Raw genomic sequence first — 17,485 nt, forward strand, 5'->3', positions numbered from 1 at the left:
GGTGTCATCTCGGCTCACTGCAACCTCTGCCTCCCAGGTTCAAGCGATTCTCGTGCCTCAGCCTCCTGAGTAGCTGGGACTACAGGTACGCACCACCATGCCTGGCTAATTTTTGTATTTTTTGTAGAGATAGAGTTTCACCATTTTGCCCAGGCTGATCTCAAACTCCCGAGTTCAAATGATCTGCCTGCTTCAACCTGCCAAAGTGCTGGGATTACAGGCGTCAGCTACTACACCCAGCCTGAAGCATTATATTGTATTTAAAACAAACTCTTCTGGCTGGGCCTGGTGGCTCATGCCTATAATCCCAGCCCTATGGGAGGCTGAGGAAGGTGGAACACTTGAGGTCAGGAGTTTGAGACCAGTCTGGCCAACATGGCAAAATCCCATCTCTACTAAAAATACAAAAATTACCCAGGTGTGGTGGAGAACACTTGTAATCCCAGCTACCTGGGAGGCTGAGCCGGGTGGATTGCTTGAACTTGGGAGATGGAGGTTGCAGTGAGCCAAGATCATGCCACTGCACTCCAACCTGGGCGACAGAGCAGGACTGCACCTCAAAAACAAAAACAAAAACCTCTTCTCATTGTCATCCTCACGTGTTCTTTTTGTCCCATATAAAATAATCAAAAGCAGGATAGCTCTCAGCAGACTAATTTCCATGTAATGATATGTACATCTCAACAATGCATGCATTCTTTGATTATAAAAGAATAAGCATATTGATTCTGGAATTGATTGATAAAAGGAAGGGTAGGTCTTCAAACCAACAAATTGGCCAATGGATAAAAGCGCAAACTGCCAAGCGGAGAAAGGTGGGGACCAGCCATATTTTCTTTTGAATCTTTACTTTGATTTATGGAATGAGGGTGTTCTTTCCCTTAAAGAGATGTGCAGCTCCATAGAGCAGATAGGAAAGATATTTTTCATGTGTAGGCAGGTTCCTTTCCTACAGAACTTGTGTAGGCAGGTTCCTTTCCTACAGAATCCCATGTGGACCCACTCTTACCTAAGGCCAGTCCTGGGCATAGGGCAGGAGCTAAAGCCAGGAAGCTGGTGTCTTGCCTTTGCCAGACCAGGTGGCCTGTGAGAGATTCCATTCAATTCTGTTCAGTTCTTCATGGCAACAACTCCTTATCATGTTACTTATGCTGAGCCTTGGGGATCCAAAAATAAGTTAGATGTGGCTCCTGTTCTCAAGGGCAGTGTCTTAGTCTGTTTGGGTTGCTGTAACAGAATACCATAAATTGAGTGGCTTATTAACAGCAGAAATGTACTATTCACACACACACTCTGGTGGCTGAAAGTGCAAGATCAAGGCGCTGGTGGATGTGGTGTCTGGTGAGGGCCGACTTTCTCTTTCATAGATGGCACCTTCTCACTGTGTCCTCGAATGGTGAAGGGGCACAGGAGCTGCCTGGAGCCTCTTTTATAAGGGCATTAATCCCATTCATGGGGTGTCCACACTCATGACCTAAACACCTCTCAAAGACCCCACCTCCTAATACTATCACATTGATGATTAGGTTTCAACACATGAGTTTCGGGGGGGACCACATACATTCAGACCATAGCAGGCAACACAAAGGAGGAGGAGATTAGAAGATGAGGTCATGATACAAAGGGTGAATAATGCTGTAACAGACTATGACCCTGGACAAGTGGCTTAACTTCTCTGCGCCTCAGTCTCCTCATCTGTGAACTGAGGATAAGATAGTACCTCCTCCACAGGGTTGTTTTAAGGGTCGAATGAGATTAAACACGTGCCCAACACGACCATTGCTCAGGACATGATTTTGCTGTATAACTGTACTGATGATGGCAAGACCCTGGTGATGATGATGATGATGATGAGGGCACCCTAGTTGTGTTGGAACCAGCAAGAAGGGGCACTCAACACAGCCTGGGAATTCAGGGGTGCCTTCTTGGAGGAGGTCATGCCCAAGCTGGGTCTTAGAGGATAAACAGTTTGAGAGAGGATATGGTAAAAAAAAAAAAAAAAAAAAGGAGAATGTGTTGCAGACCAGGCACAGTCCAAGAACGTCCCAGAGCCGTGAGACGGCGTAGCCCTCCAGGAGCCGGGCTGTGGGGCACGGAGTGGTGGGGCACTGGAGGGGGGCCTTGTCTACCAGATTGATGAGCTGCCATCTCATCCTGTGACAGGGAATCACTGAAGGGATTTTGTTAAATGCCTTTGAAGTAAAATCATCAGGACACGGTGTTTGATTGGTTAGGGTTGAAGGAAAGAGGAGCCAGTGACACTGGAAACAAGAAGAAATTGGGTATGGCAGAAGAGGGCCACTCATTCTGTTTTGACCTGGCTGACTTGGAGATCTTGGCCTCTCCAAGATCTTGGATTCGACTTGGCCTGTGGAGCTGTCTTAAGCGAATGTCTGGCAAGCAGTTGGCACACCCAGCTGAGGCTCGGGAAGGGTGTGTGAGTGATGCCAGGACTGTGAGAGAGGAATGCCAGGCACAGCGAGGAGGGGTCATCTCAGACCAGCAGCACCCAGGGGGCAAGCAGAGGGAAAGGGGAGGACAAGGAGGACAAGGACCAGAAGGAGCCTGATATTTGTTTGTTTGTGTGCTGCCATAACAAAGTATCACAGACCGGGGGCTTCAACAACAGACATTTTCTCTCACAGTTCTGGAGGCTGGGAGTCCAAGATCAAAGGATGGGCAGGGCTGGTTCCTCCCGAAGCCTCTCTGTTGGCTCACAGATGGCCACCTTCCTGCTGTGTCCTCACACACTCACTCGGGATGTGCTTTGGGGAATGGTGCTTGTAGGGAGGGAGGCTCTGGTAATATTCTCTTTCTTGATTCGGGTCTGGTGTCCCAGGTGTGCCTACTTTGTGACAACTTATCAAGGTGTACTCAGGGTTGGTAGTTTTTCTGTATATATATTACACTTCTCTCTCTCTCTCTGTCTCTCTCTCTCTCTATATATATATGTATATGTATATATATATTTTGAGACAGAGTCTCACTCTGTCACTCAGGCTGGAATGCAGTGGTGCAATCTAGGCACACTGAAACCTCCACCTCCCGGGTTCAAGTGATTCTCGTGCCTCAGCCTCCTGAGTAGCTGGGATTACAGGCACGCGCCACCACACCCAGCTAATGTTTGTATTTTTAGTAGAGATGGGGTTTCGCCATGTTGGCCAGGATGGTCTCAATCTCCTGTGTGTTGTCTATGTCCAAATTTCCTCTTCTTATGAGGACACCAATTCTACTGGATTAGGGGCCACTCTGATAGCCTCACCCTAACTTAATCACCTCTGTAAGGAGCTTATCTCCAAATACAGTCACATTCTGAGACGCTAGAGGTTAGGACTTCAACAGTGAATTTTGGGGGGACATAATTCAGCCTATAACAGGCCTGCTGGACTTGGCATTGGGAAGTCATTGATGGGCTCGATACAAACAAGGGGAGAGAAGAGGAAAGGAGCCGGCTGCAGGCCTGGAGGGAGTGAAAGGAGCCAGCTGCAGGCCTGGAGGGAGTAGGGGGGACATGGGGCAGCCCAGGAGCTGATCGTGGGCAGGAGCTGGATGGCGAAGGATTCTCCAGGCTCAGGAGGGACTTGAGCAGGGCACAGGCTGAGGGACGCGTGGAATGAGGGAGGGAAGGGATGAAAGGTGGGGTCACAGAGCCACTGGCTGAGCATGCGTGTCCACCTGGGGTCCAGGTTGGCCCACATCAAGCACACTGAGTTAAATCTCCAGGAGAGCATGGAGCCTGCCCAGAGACTGCGTCAAGCCCTGACGCATCCTGACTCTCACTCCCTCAGGAATAGTGACCAAAGGAAGAACTGTTCACCCTGGAACACCAGAGCTTGTGTCACTGTGGCTTTATGGAACAGAAATGTCAAATCTGTGGATTCAGCTGATAATTCTCTCCTTAGCCACAAGATATTTTCTAAATTAAAAAAACAATTTTTTGCACTTATGTGAGGTTCCTAGAGTAGTGAATTTCACAGAGACAAACGGGGGTTGCCAGAGGACGGGGAGAGGAGGAGTGAGAAGTGAGTGTTTAATGGGACAGAATTTCAGTTTGGGACGATGGAAAGGACCTGGAGATGGATGGTGGCGACGGCTGCACAGCAGTGTGAAGGCACTTAACACTGTTGAAATGCACACTGAAAAATGGTTAAGATGGTACAGTGTGGGAGGCCAAGGTGGGTGGATTGCTTGAGCCCAGGAGTTCAAGCCAGCCTGGGCAACATGCTGAAACCCCATATCTACTAAAAACACAAAACATTTTTGGGCATGGTGGCGCGCACCTGTAGTCCCAGCTACTCAGGAAACGGAGGTGGAAGGATTGCTTGAGCTGAGATCGTGCCACTGCACTTCAGCTGGGCCAACAGAGGAAGACTTTCTCAAAAAAATAAAAATAAATATAGTTAAGATGGTACATTTTCCGCTGTATTTTACCACAATTTAAATAAATAAATTGTTAGGCCAGATGCGATGGCTCATGCCTGTAATCCCAGCACTTTGGGAGGCCGAGGTGGGTGGATCACTTGAGGTCAGGAGTTCAAGACCAGCCTGGCCAACATGGTGAAACCCCGTCTCTACTAAAAATACAAAAAATTAGCTGGATGTGGTGATGCACACCTATAATCCCAGCTACTCGGAGGCTGAGGCAGGAGAATTGCTTGAACCCGGGAGGTGGAGGTTGCAGTGAGCTGAGATCACACCGCTGCACTCCAGCCTGGGTGACAGAGCGAGACTCTGTCTCAAATAAATAAATAATGAGTAAATAAATTGTTTTAAAGAAAGATTTCTATGGAGTTAGTTTTCCCCCCTTGACATGCATTTTTGAATATTTGAGACAAAATATCCCTAATGGTCTTGATCAGCAAAGCTGTTTTTTAAAAAGTGTCAGAAGAGTTGCTCGGAACAGTCCTTGAAGTACAAATAACTTGACCTTTCCAACGGGCGAAAAGAGAGTTAGGAAGTTGGTACTCAGTGAGGCGATCTTGTCAACAAACAGTTCGACTGAACTGACATTGATTGGGCACCCACTGTGCGCCAGGCGTGGTAGGGAGGGAGATTTGTCTGTCTGATGACTTGGTTGTTTCTCGTGCTCTGCTTTTTGATGATCGGCGTCTTGCTTTCGAGGTGGATAGCCGAGTGTCGAGCAGTGCTGTGATGTGGGGTGCTCCCTGCTCTCCCATGTCTATGGCCTGGTCTTTTCCCAGAAGCAGCGGGGATGCTCCATCTTGCCCTCCCTTCGGTCCCTTTGTGTCTTGGGTGTCCTTCCAAAGTGGGGAGGCAGATCCGAGTCCTTCCCATGTCCTCACCTCAGAGGCCCAAGTGCCTTCCAAGTGTGAAGACTTAACAAAAAAAAAAAAAAACACCTACCATGGAGGGCGGTGGGGGAGGATTGGAATTCCAGAAAATTCTGAATGAAAACAGCAGTTGCAAAACGGAATGGCTTTGCAAACTGCAGCCGATTATTCAGTGACTGTCTTGGGCTTTGGCCGGACCACTCAAAAATCTGCCGCTGAAGGATCCAGAGAGAGTGGCAGAAAGCACAGGGAAGCTGGAACCGAGGGGCTGGACCCAGCTCTCCCGGAGGCCCCAGCTCCCAGCCCACCAGCTCCCAGCCTCAGGCCCTGTTTGGCTGTGACTGAGGAAGCTCAAGCCCCAAAGCCAGCATAAAGCAAGGGTTGGGGCAGCTCCGGTTTCAGCCGGACTTGCCTGTGTGTAATCCTGGGACTGGGTAATCTGATGCCCCAAACTCAGAGCCGGTTCTGGCTCTTGGCTCCGGTGGCCTGGGGAGCTGAGGCTACTTTTCAGGGACACCAGAAATGTCTGTATTCTTTCTCAGATGGGTCGGCAGACTGTTCTGGGTGCCAGGTCTTTGATGAAATGGATTTGGATACAAATCAAATATTTAAATTGGTGTTTTCCCTCTTTGGAAGGACCATTCCAGCTGGACCTGTGGACTTGTTTTTACAGAAGATTTGGACTCCTTTAAATGTGCATTTTTTTTCCATCTTGAATACGCCTGGGGCAGACAGTGGCTGTATTTGAAAGCCCCGAGGCTGCTGGTCTAGCTCCAGACAGGGAGCAGACACCTCAGCTAACCCTCTTGGCCGAAAGTGCACTTGTTAGAAAACCAATTCATGTGCCTGCTGGCTCCCATGGTTATATATTATTTAATCACACAGGTCTTGGGTTTATGCCAAGCAGCAACTTGCTGTCTGCCATCTTTCAGGGAAGAATAAGCAAGGCAAATTCATTCAGTTCTGTCTCTTTTTCAGCTTCCTGGGCTAAATGAAGGCAAGAAAGTGTTTATGAACATCCCAAAGTGCTGTGAAATATCCATCTTGGTGAAAATAGACACCCTGCTTCCTTTTGAAAAATAGCATTTTGTGAAAGGAATTTTTACCCATACATTTAGCTCAGATATTTCTAGATATTTCAAAGGGCCTCTCTTCTTCCCTTTACTTTAGACAGAGAGAGAGAGAGACTAAAGATATGTGAAATTCCTTTAGCCACAAGCTTGTTTGGGACCTGGCCTGGGGCACGAGTCTTCATCCTGGCTGGTGACGGCTGACACCAGGGCATACAGTGGCAGTTATCAGAGAATTTCCAGGGAGGTGCAAAAACTCGGTACCTTTACTCCTACAGAGCCCACAAAGCCCTGTGCACAAAGCCCCCCTGCATCTTGGAAGGAGCAGGTGGGACATTTTGTTTTGGGGATGGGGTCCAGGACGAGCTATGAGCTCCTCTCTGTCCTGCCATCCAGGTGGTCTTGGAAGGAGCAGGTGGGACATTTTCTTCTGGGGATGGGGTCCAGGACGAGCTGTGAGCTCCTCTCTGTCCCGCCATCCAGGTGGTTCCACTGTTGCCCTGCTGAGAGTTGGAGGCCCCATTCCCCCTCCGAGCCCAGCCTGCCAGCCCCTTCACACGCCTTTAATCTGGCGCCTTCCTCCTAGCACGCACCTTTCTTTTTCTAAAAATAAAAATAAAAGTTTTATTTTATTTCAGTAGTTTTTGGGGGAACCAGTGGTTTTCAGTTACATGGATCAGTTCTTTAGTGGTGATTTCTGAGATTTTGGTGAACCCATCACCCACGCAGTGTGCACTGAACACAATATGTGGTCTTTCATCCCTCATCCCCCTTCCACCCTTCCTCCCTGGACTCCCCCTGGAGTCCATTACATCATTCTTAGGCCTTTTCGTCCACATGATTTAGTTCCCACTTATAAGTGAGAACATATGATATTTGGCTTTCCATTCCTGAGTTAGTTCACTTAGAATAATAACCTCCGGTTCCATCCAAGTTGCTGCAAAGGCCATTATTTCATTTAGTTTTACGTTTGAGTAGTATTCCACGTTGTAAATATACCACATTTTCTTTATTCATTCATTGGCTGATGGGCATTTAGGTTGGTTCTGTGTTTTTGCAGTTGTGAATTGTGCTGCTATAAACATGTGTGTGCAAGTGTCTTTTTTGTATAATGACTTCTTTTCCTTTGGGTAGACACCCAGGAGTGGGATTGCTGGATTGAATGGTAGTTCTACTTTTACTTCTTTAAGGACTCTCCACACTGTTTTCCACAGTGGTTGTACTAGTTTACAGTTTCACCAGCAGCGTAAAAGTGTTCCCTTTTCACCACATCCATGCCAACATCTATTGTTTTTAAATTTTTAAATTATGGCCATTCTTGCAGAGTAAGGTGGTATCTCATTGTGGTTTTAATTTGCATTTCCCTGATAATTAGTGATGTTGAGCATTTTTTCTTTTTTCTTTTCTTTTTTTTTTTTTTTGAGACGGAGTCTCGCTCTGTCGCCCAGGCTAGAGTGCAGTGGCAAGATCTCAGCTCGCTGCAAGCTCCACCTCCCGGGTTCACGCCATTCTCCTGCCTCAGCCTCCCGAGTAGCTGGGACTACAGGCGCCCGCCAATGTTGAGCATTTTTTCGTATGTTCGTTGGCTATTTGTATATCTTCTTTTGAGAATTGTCTCTTCACGTCCTTTGCCCACTTTTTGATGGGATTATTTGTTTTTCTTTTGCTGATTTGTTTGAGTTCCTTGTAGATTCTGGATATTTATCCTTTGACAGATACATCATTTGAGAATATTTTCTCCCCACTCTGTGTGGGTTGTCTGTTTACTGTGCTGATTACTTCTTTTGCTGTGCAGAAGCCTTTTAGTTTAATTAGGTCCCATTTATTTATTTTTGTTTTTGTTGCATTTGTTTTTGGGTTTTTAGTCATGAATTCTTTTCTTAATCCAATGTCTAGAAGAGCCTTTCCAATATGATCTTCTAGAGTTTTTATGTCTTCAGATCTTAGATTTAAGTGTTTGATCCATCTTGAGTTGATTTTTGTATAAGGTGAGAGACGAGGATCCTGTTTCATTCTTCTACATGTGGCTTGCCAGTTTTCTCAGCACCATTTATTGAATAGAGTATCTTTCTCCACTTTATGTTTTTGTATGCTTTGTCAAAGATCAGTTGACTGTAAGTATTTGGCTTTATTTCCGTGTTCTCTATTCTGTTTCATTGGTTTATCTGCCTATTTTTATTCCAGTACCATGCTGTTTTGGTGACTATAGTCTTGTAGTATAATTTGAAGTCAGGTAATGTGATCCCTCTGGCTTTCTTCCTTTTGCTTGGTGTTGCTTTAGCTATGTGTACTTTTTTTGGTTCCATATGAATTGTGGGATTGTTTTTTCTAGTTCTGTGAAGAATGATGATAGTATTTTGATGGGAATTGCATTGAATCTATAATTGCTTTGGGCAGTATGGTCATCTTCACAATATTGATTCTACCCATCCATAAGCATGGGATGTGTTTCCATTTGATTGTGTCATCTATGATTTCTTTCAGTAGTGCCTTGTAGTTTTCCTGGTAGAGATCTCTCACCTCCTTGGTTAAGTATTTTCCTAAGTATTTTATTATTATTATTCTAATTGTTTGCAGCTGTTGTAAAAGGGATTGAGTTCTTGATTGAGTCTCAGCTTGCTCATTGTTGGTGTATAGCAGAGCTACTGATTTGTGTACATTAATTTTGTATCATGAAACTTTACTGAATTCATTTATCAGATCTAGGAGTTTTTTGGAAGAGTCTTTAGGGTGTTCTAGGTATACGATCATATCATCAGGAAGCAGTGACAGTTTGACTTCCTCTTTTCCAAGTTGGATGCCCTTTATTTATTTCTCTTGTCTGATTGCTCTGGGTAGGACTTCCAGTACTATGTTGAGTAGAAGTGGTGAAAGTGGGCATTTTTGTCTTGTTCCAACTCTCAGGGAGAATCAAGCACACGCCTTTCTCCTTCCCTCTTTCCACCCTTTGTGCATTCTGGCAGGAGTCGTGTTTTCCTACAGCGACTCTTTCTGTGTCATTTATTGCCAGGAATACATATTCCCAGAATCCCCTTTATTTACTCTGTCATTTGAGTGTCACCTGCATGGTGTCCAGGCTAGAGACCAGCCTCTTCTATGTCCGCAGTTTAAAGTTTCTGTCTCGGCACAGCCAAGCACACATCAGATGCTGGGTCAGACTCCTCAGAGCAATATCCAGGAGTCAGGGGACACAAGCGCTTCTATGCCTGTTGTTCCAGTGAGGAAGCCTTGACTTAAAACTATGGTTGTGGGAATTGAAAACTAACGAGAAGCTCAATGCACAGACTTGCTAAAAAGAGAGAGCACTGGTGTCCCTACCTCATGGGGTCCTTGGGAGAACTAAATAAGGAAACTCACACAGTTGCTTAGCGCTCCCTGGCACACGGTAAACTGTTGATACTTTAATCTCCTTGAACTGCAGGCATCCCTCAGAATTCAGTCCTTGGAGATCATATGTGGATCTACACAGTGTACAGAAGAAAAGTGCAAGAAGACTGCACAGCATCCAAAAGCTAAGCTTCTCCAGCTTGGGTGAATTCTGGGGTCAGCAGATTCTCCCTTTAGGATCTGGGGGCTGCCACCCAGAATCTAGAATCAGGGCTGACAGTCACTGCTCAACCTCTCTCTCTCTCTCTCTCTCTGTCTCTCTCTCTCTCTCTCTCACACACACACACACACACACACACATATGGGGAGGCCCAGGGGGCTACAGTGTCCAGAGTCAGCCCCTCCTGGAAATCCACAGCCCACCAGGTCTGTGTCAAGGCTTTGAAATCACATCTGAGTGTTTTGATTGAGAGCAAGTATGCTGCATGGAAAATGATTTCTTTGTAATCATTCAGTAGAAAAACGAAACTGTCTCCTAAATAAAATGTCAAACATCCTAAAGTGCCTGGGAGCATAGTAGTGACATCAGCTTCAGAGTTTATTATTTCATCAATGGAGCCAGACTTGGGGCAAAAAGGCAAGGACACTTTATCAGAAAAGGAATTTTTTGGGGGAAAAAAATAAAACCTTTTGTTTTATGAGACCAGCATTACTCTTATAGCAAAGCAGCTGAGGACACTACAAGAAAAGAAAATTAAAGGCCAATATCCCTAATGAACATAGATGTAAAAGTCCTCAACAAAATACTAGCAAGCTACTCTTACACCAAAGTCCTACAGACTGCTGCTCATGCTGCCACCACGTCTTTAGTGATCCTTGAGAAGTTCCAGCACATTTTGTGAGTATTCAATGGGTGACAGAAAATAGCCTTTGCCATCACTGCCATTAAGGGTGTGGGTTGAAGATATGTTCATGTGGTGTTGAGGAAAGCATATATTGACCTCACCAAAAGGTCAGGAAAACTCACTGAGGATGTGGTGGAGCATATCATCACCATTATGCAGAATCCATGCCAGTACAAGATCCCAAACTGGTTCTTGAACAGACAGGAGGATGTTGACGATGGAAAATATAGCCAGGTCCTGACCAATGGTCTGGAGAAACTGAAGAAGATTTGGGTCAATAAAGGACCGCACCAATTCTGGGACTTTTGTGTCCAAGGTCAGCACACCAAGACCACTGGCCACCAGGGCCATACCATCGGTATGTCCAAGAAGAAATACGTCTGTAGGCCTTGTCTGTTAATTAATAGTTTGTATACCTAAAAAAATACTAGCAACTAGAATTCAACAGCACAGTAAAAGAACCATTCACCATGATCAAGTGGGATTTATCCTTGGAATGCAAGGATGGCTCAACATATGCAAATCAATCAATGTGATATACCACATTAACAGAATGAGGGACAAAAACCATATGATCATCTCAATATATGCAGAAAAGGCATCTGACAAAATTCAATGTCCTTTGATCATAAAAACTCTTAACAAATTAGGTATAAAAGGAATCCGCCTCAGCAAAATGAAGACCATATATGATAAGGCCAAAGTCAACATCATATTCAATGGGGAAAAGTTGAAAGCTTTTCCTTTAAGATCAGGAACAAGATGGGCATGCTCATTTTCACTACTTCTATTCAACATGGTACTGGAAGTCCTTGTCAAAGCAGTTAGGCAAGAAAAAGAAATAAAGGGCATCCACATTGGAAAGGAAGACGTTAAGTTGTTTCTGTAGATGACATGATATTAACCCTTTGGGCAGTTAACATTCCCACTTCACCCTTGCAAGTAGCTGGGACTACTGGAGCACAGCACCATACCTGGCTCTATTCTCTTTTTTTTTTTTTTTTTTTGAGATGGAATCTTGCTCTGTCACCAAGGCTGGAGTGCAGTGGCACAATCTCAGCTCACTGCAACATCTGCCTCCCAGGTTCAAGCGATTCTCCTGCCTCAGCCTCCTGAGTAGCTGGGATTACAGGTGCCTGCCATGACGCCCAGCTAATTTTTGTAATTTTAGTAGAGATGAGGTTTCACCATGTTGACCAGACTGGTCTTGAACTCCTGACCTCAAGTGATCCACCCCCTTGGCCTCCGAAAATGCTGGGATTACAGGCATGAGCCACCACGCCTGGCCTCGTCTACTTTCTGTATCTATGAATTTGCTCATTCTATAAGTGAAATCATACAATACTGTTCCTTTTGTGACTGGCTTACCTCACTTAGCATATGTCTTTGGTTCATCCGTGTTGCAGCATGTCAGAATTGTAACCACCCAAGGGGTTCACCTTGCCTGCTGCCTAGACAGAGCCGATTTATCAAGACAGGGGAATTACAACAGAGAAAGAGTAATTCACACAGAGCCGGCTGTGCAGGAGACCAGAGTTTTATTATTACTCAAATCAGGCCTCCCAAAAAATTCAGGGATCAGAGTTTTTAAGAATAATTTGGTAGATAGGGGGCCAGTGAATCGGGAGTGCTGATTGGCTGGCTCAGGGATGAAATCATAGGGAGTCGAAGCTGTTTTCTTCTGCTGGGTCAATTCCTGGATGGGGGCCACACAATTGGCTGGCAGGTCCAGGTAGGGCTGTCTGGATGTTAGAAATGCAAAAACCTGAAAAGACACCTCAAAAGGCCGATCTTAGGTTCACAGTAGTGATGTTACCTTCAAGAGTAATTGGGGAAGCTGTAAATCTTATGTCCTCTGGAATAATGGCTGGTAATATTTAGAATTCTAGCCCCTCTCATCTTACCTTGGTGGCTGGTGGCCTTTCATTTGTTTTACAAGAACAGTTTAGCCTTTTGGGAAAGGCTATTATATAAACGATACACTAAATTTCTTCCCAAAGCTAGTTTGGCCTACACCCAGGAAGGAAGAAGAACAGTTTAGAGGTTAGAAACAAGATGGGGTCAGTTAGATCTGGTATCTTTCACTGTCATAATTTTCTCCATTATGATTTTTGCAAAGGCAGTTTCAGGATTTTCTTCCTTTTTAAATAAATACATGTATTCCAGCCTGGGCAACATAGTGAGACCCTGTCACTACAAAAATAACTATAAACATTAGCTGGGCATGGTGGTGTGTGCCTGTAGTCCCAGCTTCTCAGAAAGCTGGGGCGGGATTGTTTGAGGCCAGGAGTTTGAAGTTACAGTGAGCTATGATCACACCTCTGCACTCCAGCCTTGAGCTTGATCTCAGGAGGCTGAGGCTCCAGTGAGCTGTGATTGTGCCACTGCACTCCAGCCTGAGAAACAGAGTGAGATCCTATCTCAAAAAAAAAAAAAAAAAAAAGAAAACAAAAAACTCCAACTATGGAATCAAACTTAATTAGTAATTTTGGTTTGACTGCTTACTTAGCCATGTGGCCTTGGGAAGACTACTTAGTTTCTCTAAACTTATTTGTAAAATGTGAGTGTCAGGGAGGAAATAGAATTTGTCCTTAACTCTCATAAGTTCATAGTTAGGACAGACCCCTGTGGAAGAAAACCAGATTAACAAGAGAAAGATAAGCCAATTGATGAACACCCACAGTGCACACCGTGTGGAGAAATCTCAGTGAGAGGTCACTTGGAGCAGGGACTTAGAACTCTGGCTTATCTAGCATCTTCAACAAAGAACAATACAGTTTGGAGAAGCAGCAAGACAAAGCAGAAGAACTGTGGGTCTCTGTGGGCAGCAACTCGAGGGAAGGCAAGCCATGGCCGATGCAGGTTCGTCAGCAAAGCTTGTTGGTGTAAACGTCTGTGGTTCCTTCTCCAGGCTGCTGGGGGCCCACAGCTGTCTTTGGTGGCAAACTTTGTTCTCCCTGGCAGAGCCAGGGACAGGACAGGATACCTTTTCTCTTTGTCAATCTATGTCCTGCCTTTTGGCAGACAGAGGGCGGGCATGGAGCTCTCCTGCATCAGCTTCTTCATTATCCTCAGCGCAATCTACAATTCTTTGCGTTCTGGACCGGCATGTTCTGTTCTCCTGTGTGAGCAAAACCTGCCTTGAGGGGCTATAGGGGGCATGAACTGATGGAGGGTAGATCAGATGCTCAGCCTGCCTGAACACCCAGGAAGTGCTCAGAAATGTCAGCTATTATTATGAAGTCAAATATACCAGCTGTACTTTTATTCTGAGAACTTTAAAATGAAATAGGGGCAAAGTTTCCCAGTTGAGAAAAAGTGACACATTTTAGAAGTTCAGAAGGCATTATATGCCTACGACTTTCCCTCGGGAACAAAGAGATGGAGGCCTGTTAGAGGCCTAAAAGAAACATGACAAATTCTGGCTGCTTATAGATCCAACAGACTGCCCCCTATTCTCACGCCTCCCAATCTTCCCTGGGTGCAGCGTGGCCTGAGAGCCAAGAGGCACTAAGATGCAGTGTGCCAGATGTGAGCACCTCCTAAATGAAAGAAAGGCCTCCAACTTACCTCACCTGTTGAGAAAGACAAAATCTGTAAGAATATACTTTTTTTTTTTGAGATGGAGTCTTGCTCCATCGACAGGCTGGAGTGCAGTGGTGCGATCTTGGCTCACTACAACCTCTGACTCCCTGGTTCAAGCGATTCTCTTGCCTCAGCCTCCCGAGTAGCTGGGATTACAGGTGCGCACCAACACGCCCAGCTAATTTTTGTATTTTTTAGTAGAGATGGGGTTTCACCATGTTGGTCAGGATGGTCTCCATCTCCTGACCTCGTGATCCGCCTGCCTCGGTCTTCCAAAGTGCCGGGATTACAGGCGTGAGCCACCGCGCTTGGCCGAATATACATTTTTTTTCTGTGTGTATTTTCTCCTCAGACAGAGCTCACAGATGCTAATCGAGGCATGGCCTGTGTTTCCAGTCCCTGAACCATCTGACACTCCCACATTTCTCGCGGAGCTTTCCCTGCCAGTGGTGCTCAGGTGACTGCAGTGGGCTCCTGCAGCTTGTTCCCGCCCAGCTTGCCCCTGATGCCTCTCCTCCAACCCCCTCCCATGGATATTAAAAGAGAAAGAAAAAAGCTCTACCCCAAGTCCAGCCACCTTTCCATGACTCTCCCTGTCCTAAAACAAGGAAAGCCGCCATAGACACAATGTGAGCTGCTAATCCATCACTGCACATGGAGTTTTATCTGAGAAAACTGTTGCTTCTGTAAAGTCAAGCATTCTTCTGAGAAAAGTTTCCATTCACCACTACAGGAAAATGGTGCTTGTGAAGCTCTAGCCAGTGTGCTGTTGAGCAATGTCTTTCTAAACAGGTACACTGGGACCCAGGCATGGGAGAAAGGTCAGGGAGGGGGAGCTCCAAGACCAGGAAGTTCCCGGGTGGCTCTCCTCCCCGGGGAAAGGGTCCCAGCTGACTCAAGGCTCCGTCTCTTTCCATGTGTTCATGCACCTCCTTGGGGATAACCATCTAGCACATCAGCTTGAGCCAAGAACTGATGAGGTCAAGGTAGGGATGGCAGTCCCCTTAAAAGTCTTCTCCTCAAAGGGAGGAGCAGGTTCATCCCATCCTCCTGTCCTCACAGCCCCCACAGGAACTGGATGGAGTGTAAGCCAAGTGCTCAGTGCACGTTACAATGGACCCAAGTAATTCATGAAGGAGGCTCGTGGTGAAAATGCCACCTGGGTTTAGGGGCAACATGCCATTGGGGCCAACACCAATGTTGGCCGCAGGAAAACGAGACCATTATTTCTCTAATTATAAGAGATGAAAAGCATCCTCTTTGGCCTCAGTCATTTCCTCGGAATTGGGTGGATCTCGCTGGCTGCCAACTAACTAATTTAATTTGACCTCTTCGCTAAAGCGAATATTGAATAACTTTCACCCAGAGGAGAAACTATTTTCCGTAACCCGTATTCTGGGGAATATGCTTGCATGGACACTCTACTCCCCATGATCCAGCAGGTTACACTGAGAATTCAGCACAATCTTAGCTCCTTAAAAGGAGGGCTTCTGGTGTAGTTTTGTGCTGTGTTACTGTTCCCTTGCTCCAAACCTAAGAGAACTGCCTGGGTAACTTGTAGAGTATTTTTCTCCACAGAAACCTCTTGACACTTGTTCCTTGAAGATTTACAAGTTTTTCTTCCTATCTATATCATTTCCTCAACTAAGTCTTTTAAAACCCCTCTTTAATATCAGTCTTTTCTGTCTTTTTTTTTTTTGTTTTTTTTAAGACGGAGTCTTGCTCTTTCGCCCAGGCTGGAGTGCAGTGGCATGATCTCGGCTCACTGCAAGCTCTGCCTCCCAGGTTCATGCCATTCTCCTGCCTCAGCCTCCCAAGTAGCTGGGACTACAGGCGACCACCACCACGCCTAATTTTTTGTATTTTCAGTAGAGACAGCACTTCACCGTGTTAGCCAGGATGGTCTCGATCTCCTGACCTCGTGATCCGCCCACCTCGGCCTCCCAAAGTGCTGGGATTACAGGCGTGAGCCACTGCGCCTGGCCAGTCTTTTCTTTAAGATGGAAGATAGTCTAACATGGTATTAACTGGCAGGTATAGATAGTTTGAAAACATGAGTCAATATGGGATGACTAAAGAGAATTAACAGCAATTTATCTTATTTCCAACTTCAACTGACACCTCCTAAGTTCCTTGTTATATCACTTCCTCTCCGTTGGTGTGCATTCTTACAGATTATAAGAGTAACACACTGCAACAACACCGCCTTCCTGGCTTCCTGCTGGGCTGGTTCCATCAGGTTGAGGGAGGAAGAACCCAGCAGCTGGAAGCTTTCTCAGTCCTTTGTGACAGGACTCCTCAGGATGGTGATATATTGTCAAGGTCCAAGCGGCCCTGGATGCATGAGTCACTGAGCTAGAAACTTCAGGAGAGTCAGCGGCTGAAGACACTGACCTGCCCTCAAGACTTAGAGCCAAGGAGGAGCCTGAAGATAGGGTGGAGAAGCTCCAAGACAAAACGAGCAGGCTGTGTCCTCAGTGTGCAGAGTGCTCCAGAGAAGAGAAAGGCAACTTCTGCTGGGGAATCATGCAGGAGGTGACAACCCCCTGGGGAAGTGATGGGCTGGGGTTGGAGGTGAGGAAGACATAGATATGGGAATGCCAAGTTGAGAATCGGAAAATGCAAGAGCAGTTTGCTTGGAGTGGAGAGTGTAGGTCAGAACATAACCTGACAACAATGTATGAGAAACACCTGGCTGACCTCAGTATCCGTGAGCACACCCAGCACCCAGACCTTAGTGTCTAGTGCCATTTTCCAAAAGAAATGGAACCAAGATTCCTGAGAGAAATGGTTGATTCTAGGACTGAGGCAGGAAGTGTGAGGTGAGCCAGGAAGTAAGGAAGTGCTCAGCATAACAGTAAACACACACACACCCCATTGATGGGTTTATGTTGAAGGAGCACAGGAGCCAACTGAAAGAGCTCCCAATGGCCACAGCTGGAACAGTTTGAGCTACAAAATAAACAAAGCAGTATTAGAATTGGATTATCACAAAGTAGAAAGATCCATGAGTCCATACTGATAGAAATAACTGATTGAATACATTAATGAGTGGGGGAGAAGAGAGCTCCGCTGCAGAATTTGAAATACATTATGTATCTCTTCCACCCTAAAGGAGGGGAGCAGAACTCTGCACTCCTTAAGGATGGGCTGCACACAGTGACTTCCTTCCAAAGAGGACAGAATGGAAAGGGGACCAGAGGAGAGTAATTTCACAGTGGAGATGCCTGACAACCACCACCTCGGCCAGCTGATCAAGGTCAACAGCAACAGCCCTAAATCACGTTGAGACTATTTGCTCTTGAAA

General features: G+C 45.9%; 1 pseudogene; it reads left to right on the forward strand.

Moving 5' to 3' along the window:
- Window positions 1–6,710: 6,710 nt before the first annotated feature.
- On the forward strand, window positions 6,711–16,537 carry LOC129534222 (small ribosomal subunit protein uS13-like; annotated as a pseudogene).
- Window positions 16,538–17,485: the final 948 nt, after the last annotated feature.

This window comes from Gorilla gorilla, chromosome 5, assembly GCF_029281585.2.
Source record: "Gorilla gorilla gorilla isolate KB3781 chromosome 5, NHGRI_mGorGor1-v2.1_pri, whole genome shotgun sequence".
Classification (NCBI taxonomy): domain Eukaryota; kingdom Metazoa; phylum Chordata; class Mammalia; order Primates; family Hominidae; genus Gorilla; species Gorilla gorilla.